Source organism: Anopheles darlingi, chromosome X, assembly GCF_943734745.1.
Source record: "Anopheles darlingi chromosome X, idAnoDarlMG_H_01, whole genome shotgun sequence".
NCBI classification, from domain to species: Eukaryota; Metazoa; Arthropoda; class Insecta; order Diptera; family Culicidae; genus Anopheles; species Anopheles darlingi.
In genome coordinates, this window is record NC_064873.1 from 7,024,365 (window position 1) to 7,033,870 (window position 9,506).

Here is a 9,506-nt window from a genome sequence, read left to right on the forward strand (position 1 = left end):
GGAGACTGTATTGGCAGAAATGAGGTTTACGATTTACAAACACCGTTGGGGTTTTTGTGAATTCGATTTAAGGGCCCATAACTCATTCGCCACGCGCCGGACTCAATCAATCCCGAAATACCCCGGTTCATTCGGATGATCTCGAAGAGCTCGAAGGCCTCCGGAGGCCTCCAACCGAAAGGGAAAAGTCTACGCAAATTACGCGCGCACCCCGACGCATTGTGTGTATGTGGTTTATGTGTGGTAGCAACACCACCGCACACCGCATAGGGCACACCAAGGAGGGCACATCTGCGTGCCGGCTGCCGATCTGCCCTGTGCCCTGTGAACGCTGGCCGTCGATTTGCATGTTCCTCGCTCGATTCCGCTTGATTCCGGGTTTTTTTTCGATGTTGTCGATGGGTGCAACCCAAGGATCCATGCCCAGGGACCCGGGTACGGATCGGAAGAATAATTATATTTTTAGCTTCCCCTGCACCGGATTGTGCACACTAGCACTTTTATCGCTTTGTCGGTGAAGCGAAACGAAATGGCCGGACCCGGGCCGGAGGTCCGTACGGTCCATAGTTCCCATCATTGCGCGGTCTTCATCATTGCGCGTACAGTAGCGTAGGATGATTGGTCCGAATGGTTCGCGCCCACTGCTGGCCCCGATACCGACGCTCTCCCCTTTTTTATCACCCACCAACCCCTCCCTCCTTCCGGGATTTCATGAGTACACTTTTTTTGCTGTGGTTTAATTTGGACCCATGCTATCGGCAGCATCTGGTGTGCAATGCACTGTTGCATCAGGCCACCATCACCACCACCACCACCATACACTCCACTCTCGCTGCCTCGCTGGTAACTGCTGTATGCTGGTTTGTGGCATGAAGATCTTTGGGTTTTTTGGGGGCTAATTAAGTGTCGCAACGCATTGTCACCAAGTGTGCCAAGCAAAGCCTGGTGGCGGGTTGAGGTCCTTGGCGTTGGTTGGATGGAATGGGCTGTGGATTTGCCACGGGAGAGTGCACATCGGTTCTCGATTTGTGAGAAGCTTCAAACGGCTGCACCAGCACCACCAGCCCTCCCAGCGCCCTTTCCCAACCCCGCTTTTTGTCTGAGGTGCCACATTCTTCTTTCCGTTGCCACATGCAGTTAGTGAGAAAACGGAATACCACTTTTTCAAACCAAATACTTAGAAAGAAGCTTATTGGATTTCTCTTTTCTAAGTCCGCAAACACTTCACAGTGTCACCTTCACTAACCCTCAACGGTCCCTCCAGAACTACATCGAATCGGTTCTAGTGTATGCGTGCACATACACAGATTTTTAATAATTTACTTAAAAGACGCTAAAAGTAAAACTAACGACTTTTGTTATTGGTTTTGATCATTGGCTTATTTTCATTGGGATTTTTTTTTAAATAAGCAGCAAAAACGGTAAATAGCAAATCATTGTTACTGAGAAACATGCGAAAAAATCGGGGAAAAAGTCAACTTTTCAAGTTTTTTGCATTGTTTTGGCTCTTCCCTCGCAAATATTCTAAACCGTGTCGCAAAAACGGTTTTGTTAGTTTCCTACGTGCTTTTTAGTTGTGGGTATCAAATGGCGAATGGGACCGGCATTAGCACAAACAATAGCAACATCACTATCAGTCTGTCTTGTTTTGCTTGCTTGCAATGAGTGGATCAATAAGATCCATTCCTTATCAGGGTGAGACAAAAAACACTGCAACCAAATTTAAACTGCTGTAATTTCTAAACCTCTCGTCAGACAGCTGGCAAATTTATTCTAGTGATAGCTAATCATATTGTTTACCACCGTACAAAAGCATTTCGGCGAGAAGTTTTTAGAACAGAAGTTAGCCGTGACGGAATTGAAGCGTGTCGATTATTTTTACTGGAAAATCACGAGTCAAAATCAAAGCTATCGATAAAACCCGTACAGCATTTAAATGTGCAATTAATCATTTGGGTCTCGGACCATAATTCGATACTGTAACACTGCAGTAGCGTTGCCAGACGACCTGAGAGTTGACCGCAAAAAACCGCAACATCGAAAAAAAAAAGTTCGCAAAGAGATGATGCAAATTGAAAGAATTCATCATCGCAGCACCACTCAAAAGGACGCCCAGGAACGAATTTCTGCTCGAATCGTCCAACCAATATTTCTTTAAAGAAAGGCCTTTCAAATTCTAAACAAGGCATGGCCTCACACCTTACTAAAAAAAAGTTACACTCGATAGAGCCAAAGAATTGCTTCGCTTGGCCGCAAATGATGAAATTCGAAATTTGGTTTTCTCTTAACAGTCACCAATTGTTATATAGCAGTTTGTAAGCAAGCGTAAATACCGGGTTTTGTTTGCCGGAGAGGTTAGCTGATAATTAACATCTTCGGTTGGCCACCGGGACGCATAAACTGGGATGAGAATGAGTTGGGATGCGATAACACGCAATTTTTCGCGCTCCGCGCATATTTTTGTACGATGAATCCGAGATAAATCCACAAATTGATCTGCCATATCTTCGACAAGGTTTATTGTAGTCCTAAGCAAGCAAACAATTAATGCGAAAGCCCAGAAGATTCCAACAGGTCTCTGTATCTTCTCTCAAAGCGACCGAGACATGCGACTGGCGAAAAAAGATCGTCTCACACTTCATTTCCATGTCTCATTGCTTGTGAATATCTATCGATGCAAAAGGCGCAAGATTTTTCCGTTTGTGGTATTTTAAAGAGCCAGGTTGGTTCTCAAAAATTAATCTAGAATGACACAAAATGCCGCAAAGTGTCCTACGGGCAGCGTGCACTGGTCTGGTCGTTTGAAGGTCATAATTCGTGCCAAAGATGACCAATTCGAATAAATTTACTTGTTTCTAAATTTTTTTGAATTCTCCTACATTGTTTGGACCCTCTCAATAAAATCGGATCAAAAATAAAAAAATATGGCGTTTTAGTTTGTTACAGTGTTTTTGCCTCACCATATATATAAACATCTCGTGTCACGTTTTTTTGTGTCGAACCAAACCAAACTTTGCGGGTCTCTTCTGTAGGTATCAGAATAGCATGTAAACTATATTTCATCGCCATTACTTAAGTTATTCAAAAACTAGCAAAACTATTTTTCGCAATTTTTTGTTAAACTTTGATTTGACATTTTTCTTAAATTTTTCATACAGAAAAACCAATAATCCCAAATTTTCATGGCGATAATAGTCGCAATACTGATCGCCACGGGGCGTTGCCAGCGCGAATTAATTTAATTGATGAGAATTTTATCCTAGAAGGCTTAGTTCAGACCGGTTTAAGCAGTGAATAATTCGACAGTGAGTGAGGCAATATGAATAATTCGACGAATTGTGATCGACCGAAATGTAGCATCAAAGTTGAAAGTCTCAAATGAGTTCCACAAAAACATTATGTATCTTAACGAGCACACACACATTACAAACGGTTCAGGATGTACTCGTTTGCACTTTTAGTAGGAATTAAAAAATTCCGCACTTTCCCGAAACTGCATAACAATCAATAATGATAATTGAAGTACAATATAAAAAATCCAGATATTTTCCAGATATAATCCATCCAGACTGACTCCGATATCCAACCATATCGGGGAAAACACGGAACATTCATATTCATGTTGAACTCTATAGTTTAATTGAAAGCATAACTGCATCATTAGCTAAAAGCATGGCATTCACATCGAATCTATACTGAAGGCATATACCAACATTATTGATGTTATCATAAGTGCTGTTGCGCGGGGTAACGTTAGGAGCTCAACTCAGTTATGGTAAAAATGGGTTATTATGTGTGTTCCGTAGAAGGACCCGGGGTGTTAAAGGGCAGGAGATGTGCGAATAAAAGCGAATCTGATTAGAAAACTCCTTCTTCGTCAGATGCTTTGCGACACCAATGGTACCACAAAAGCGAAGAGACCCTTTTCAGAGGGCCTAGCACCCACGATAAAAGAAAACCTGAGCTCGATAGTCGCCCAAAAGCGAGGAGGAAATAAAGGCGACGGGATTACATACGAAACAAATCGTCTCCGTTAGTCGGTGCGCAGCATGGCTGCCGATGCTTGGCGCGCAAAAGGGAAGCGTGCCACCCGAGTATCAACTGCCAATGATAGTTTAGTAGTTAACCTCACTGACCAATCCATGAAATTCAAAAATAGGCCCAAAACTCAGCAAATATCATCAAAAATCATCACACACACAGCAGCAACTCAAAAAAAATCTAATTTCAAATAACCATCCTCTTTTACGCGTAGCAACTCACGCTGGGTCATGCTAGTGCTTCAATATTCAATAGACGATGAATATTACGATTGCACTATTGATTTTTAAATTCCAGACACCATTCGAGCAACGTAAAATAAATGCATTCAAAGCACTCACATGGTTGATGTGATGTAATTACAGAACACTTGCCATTGGCCAACGATTTTTGTTTTTCTGTTGCAAGTAATGCTCCCAACCATTCGGTTCATGGTGTCAACTCCCGATCTTTCAATCTATTGTAATCCTCAAATTTGTTTATAATTTTTTTTTTTCCATTATTGTAGATGGTATACATTCTGTCTAGAAAGTACCGGGAATAGTCGATTCAAATCTGACTGGGATGTCGGATCAAGCCAATCTTTTGATCCAAAGGTTGGTACATCTTTCCTTGATTATTGTGCAAAATTTGAGCGGATCCGTCAACTCGTTTGATTACATCAAATTTTTAAGAAAGTCCATTTCAGTCGAAGACGAGCATAATTGAATATTTACTATAGGAATATGTGTATGTCGGCACATACAAAGAACCGACGAGGGTACAGTTTTATAAAAATCGAAACAAATAGCAGTCTGACAGTATCCAAGGTCAATTATAAGTACATCAAAAATTTCCCAGCCAAATTCTATTCTGCCCAATTGACTAGTTTTTAACACCTGTGATGGTATGTCAATCGAATTCCTTTCAATTCAGATAGCATCCGAATCAGCTCCAGCTGTTTTATGAGCTTAAGACACTTTTTACAACGACTGTCTGTTATTGTTAAAATTTTACACATTTTTCCAAGCTTGCCATTGATTTCATCATGATTAACTTCACTAGTACGGCTTGACATCGTTGCTGTAATCTTTGAGTGAAAAAAAAATCTGGCTATGGCAAGCTAAAACAATTGGTTTTACATATCTAAGAACGGACGAGCCGTATTTTCAAAAAGCAACAACTAATAACTGCCTAATCGATACGTTGATGGCTTTGCTAGAGAAATGGTCATTTCCTTCTGTGTGGGATTAAAAAACACCCCACTTACATATGAAACAACCTCGGAATTCAGGTTACGTAATGTCTGCTTTTGCATGCGCAGCCGGATGAATAGCTGCATTAGACACGGTTTTGGATGATTTGGGCTGCTGTGTGTTCCCACCAGACAAACGGGAGCCACATGACATTCTCTACCTCCCACAAAGACACAAAGAGCCCAGAGGTCGCAGAGGGCTAGGGCACCAATGTCAGGGCAATGGGTAAACACCTCCAAACAAGGAGCAACTTAATTATCAACCCGAGTATGTGATTTCCGAGGGGAGGTAGGGGGGTTGACCGATCTCAGCTTCGGACACTCCGCCCGAGCTGAGTCATCTCATCCCTTTACCTACACCGCTGCCGTGTTGCGTGCCCTATGACTTCCCATAGATTGGGTCATATGCCAGTGCCAGTGAGTGAATCAATGTTGCGCCGAATAAGGAATTCCGAGAGAAATGCGCGCACCGACATCGCGCGTCGCGTGCCCGCGTTCATGAAAGCTACAACCGCTCAACATGATTGTTTTTACAACTTTCGGATCAAATATCGGATCATTTCACCTATTTTGAAGCAGTTTTCTCATACCTACTGTTCTGAAAGTCGCTTAGTGCGGATAGCTTCAAAGCTACTGGGACTAAATCTTTGGACATTTTGAGCAATTTCTTTACCTGCACACTGCTTTCCAGGTAGTACCTCGACGAGGTTTCGTAGGATGGTTGAAACGTAGAATAGATGCATCTTTTAAAAATAATTATGTGAATATTGCTTTCGTAAGCAAATGCACTTCTTGAAATTGATGCCATAGCTGTGTTTTTGTAGCAAATATTCCATAAATTACAACCACATATTCTTAAAATGTTGTGGCTTTGTATAAAATTCATACACAAAAAACATGTTTAACGGTATCGTCACAGCAAAAATGAGAAGTAACATATATTACTTCAAGTTCATTACAAAGTAAAGTATGATCAATTGATTGCTTCAAAATTGGCTGGGAAAGTACAATTGCTTATTGGGTCATGCCCTGCCCTCGGGACCATGATTCGTTCCAAGTGATACTCGTAGCGTTGCCGATAGAAGTACAAGTCGAGTCGAGTCGAAAAAAGGTTCGAAAAATTATGAAGCGAATACTAAAAAGACGAAAATAGAGAAAAATACTACCTTCAAATACTAGAAAGGCTGCACACCATACCAAGGCAGTGCAGTGTGTGTGCATTTGTATAAAGGTAGAATTTACTAGCCAGAAAGTTAAACAGAAATGTTTACCAGGTGTATAACAAAATGACCATTTTTGAACGGACGAAAAGAAATCTCTGCATGTAATTTCCGATTAGTGCTCTGTCGCCTGTTGCCCTCGAACCAACATTTTATGGTATTCGGCAGCCGATTTATGTAAATTAAAGCACAATGGTTTATACTTCCCACATATGCTCTTTTTCCAAAACTAGACGTCACATTATGCAAGGAGAAATGTAAGGTTTTGCATAGAATCACTTGTGCTGTGCACTGATTTCCAAGATAAATCAATAAATGGATTATGAATACATCTTAGCAGATTCCTTGCCAGCAAACAGGCAAACGTTTCATGCGAACGATCAGTGTCACACTTGCTGGAAAGAAGTTTGAACAGCAAGCAAACAGAAAAAAAGTACTAAATCGTTGACGTGCCCTCAGCGCAATCGAATCGCTAAGAATGAGTATCGCCTCAACAAGAGAGACTTTACAACGAAACTAAACTGATTCTTAAATTTGATATTGTTTGCGGCAACCTATTACTGAATTTCCGATTCAAAAATTCGGGCAAAAACGGCAACGTTTTACATCGTTTGGCGAAGTTGGCGAGTCGAGTCGAGAAACAAACAAACGGGGACGGATGAGTCAGCACTACTCGTCTCTCGACGTCCCCTTACGGCTGCTGTACAACAACACTAACAATCCTGCGCAATCTTTCGTCATCTAGAGGAGGAGATTCGCCAGCCCCACAGCCGAGCTCTCGAGATGTCATCAAAATTTCCCAACCCTCCTCTCCACGCCATCACTCGATATCCCATTGATAGACGCCGAGGTTGATCGAGTGTGCATGTGTGTGTGTGTTTTTTTTTTGCGTACGCAGTTTTCTGTTTTGGTTGTTAGTAGCGGATCTTAAAAGTCCAAATTTTATTGCTGATTTTGGGTTGATTGATGTGCAAACAATGGGAAGTATATAAGTAAAGCGGGAACAACCTTGCTCACTGCTGGCCAAACGCCGTCGATGAGATGCCCCACCGCCGCCGCCGTCGCCGCCGTCGTCGCTGCCGGGATTGATGGTCGTTCGATGGGTGGTTAATCGCTGGTGTCGGTGTCGGTACTATCGGCCTGCTCGTTAAAGGTGGGATAGCGGCGGAAGTCAACCGGGGTGGGAAAGTGCGGCCGGCTGGCCATGGCCCAGTCCTGATAATGGTGGTAGTTGTGCGGATGGTGACGATCGGGGTGATGACGAAGCCGATGACGGTTGCGTGCCGATTGGCCGTGGCGAGGGCGGAAGCAAGCCAGGGCCCCCAGCCAGCGCTGCCACCACCTGCGTGGTCTGTTCCGTGACGGAGTCCTTACAGCACGGTCACGTTGTGGGCCGCCCAGACGAGCCATTGCTGCAGCAAGGTGTGCTCGGTCCAGAGCGTAATGTTGGATGGGGACGAGCTGATGGGTGGGCGCTCTGGCAGCACCTGGCGAACGTACTCGTCGACGGTCATGTTGATGGAAGGCACGACGTGCAGAAACCAGGCGCTCAGACGCTGCAGCAGCTTGAGCAGCCGGTAGTAATCGACCAGCAGCATCAGCATGTTGACGTGGTACAGCGTAACTACCAGCAGGACACCCCAGCGTGCCAACGTGCGCCAGCTGAGGCACCGTTCGATCACCGGGGCCCCGGCTGGCGAACGCGGACGGCGTTCTCGGCCGTTCCCGGGGGTGCCAGCCCTCCCCGATCCTTTTGGTGGGGGTCGCGGGAGGCGATGATGGTGGCGTAGGCGTACGACCGCCATGGCGAGGGACACTCGGGATTGGGATCGGAATCGGAACCCGGACGGTGCGCTGGTGTTCCCTGGTAGTAGGTGCTGCGTTCAGCTGATTCACCGGAATGATTAGCGGTCCCGGTTGCACCTTGTTCTGGCCCTGCTCCACCTTTTCGGCAACCGCAGACGGCGTGCGACGGATCGGTTGAAAGCAAAGCGGTCGTCCTGACGACTGAAACACGTCACCGGTTGGCTCGGCCAACATGTACACGATGCAAGCTAAGACAGTAAGAGCACTTTGATCGGCGATCGAGACGAGACAGCAAAAACCACTTGGATTTGGCACCACCGGCACACGACACACGCGCACTTGGACTTGGCACAACCACACTCTGGAGCAATCAGACGTAAGAAGTCAGATCTCAATCGCCGTGATTGAAGTCGAGATAATGCGCAGCGAACCGATCACCAGGATGGCACAATTGGTAATGATCAAACTGCAGTTGGCGACGCTCGCACATTAGCTTCACCATCCACTTCGACACCCGCCCGGAGGATCGGCTTTTTTTGCAACCAAACTCCCGGAAGGGGGCGCTGATGTCGCCGAGCTTCGAGAAAGCCCAAAAAGCACCGAAAGCTGCACCAGCTGCTCGAGCGAGCAGCAGCATCGAGCTTTACCATTCGAGCAGTTCCGCGTGGTGCGATATCGAAAGGGGACAAAACGCATGTGCAAAATAAAGATTTTTTTTCGAATATAAGCTCTAAAAAGGTAAGGTATCAAAATGAGCAATTACAACGCAAACAGCAGAGCAGAACACCCTCTTTACCTTCGTTTTTTTCAACCGATGACATATCGAAAAGGAACAGTGGATTCAGATTTCCAACAAGATGTTTGCTGCCAACACACAGAGTGAAGAGAACCAAAGGATTTGTATGCTGAAACACCGTAACCTTTGCAGGATTTCTCAAATAGACATCGTTACGCGCCGTCGTAATGAGGAACACAGGGCTTAATATTTTCAAACTCTACTGTTGCGTAATTTATTCCGCTCATTTTTTTTGTTGGTTTTTAAAGAGTACACTTCCATCGCTCATCTCTGCGCGCGCGTGTCTTCTCCCCGTCCATCTACCTCATACCGCGCATACGTGTTACCATCTGCTGCTTCTTTTTCTTCTCTTGCTTCCTAATCTCTAGTGTCCGGTGTTTTTTTATGCTTATGATGATTTTGTATTTTT

General features: G+C 44.6%; 1 protein-coding gene across 9 annotated transcripts in view; it reads right to left on the reverse strand.

Annotated features, from left to right (window-relative positions):
• Window positions 1–9,280: 9,280 nt before the first annotated feature.
• The window catches only part of LOC125956279 (high mobility group protein DSP1), a 21,720-nt gene continuing 21,494 nt past the window's right edge, over window positions 9,281–9,506 (reverse strand). For all 9 annotated transcript variants that reach the window (XM_049688053.1, XM_049688011.1, XM_049688003.1 and 6 more), the window contains one exon: window positions 9,281–9,506. This exon is cut by the window's right edge and continues 4,087 nt beyond it. The gene's annotated coding sequence lies outside the window, so the exon portion shown is untranslated.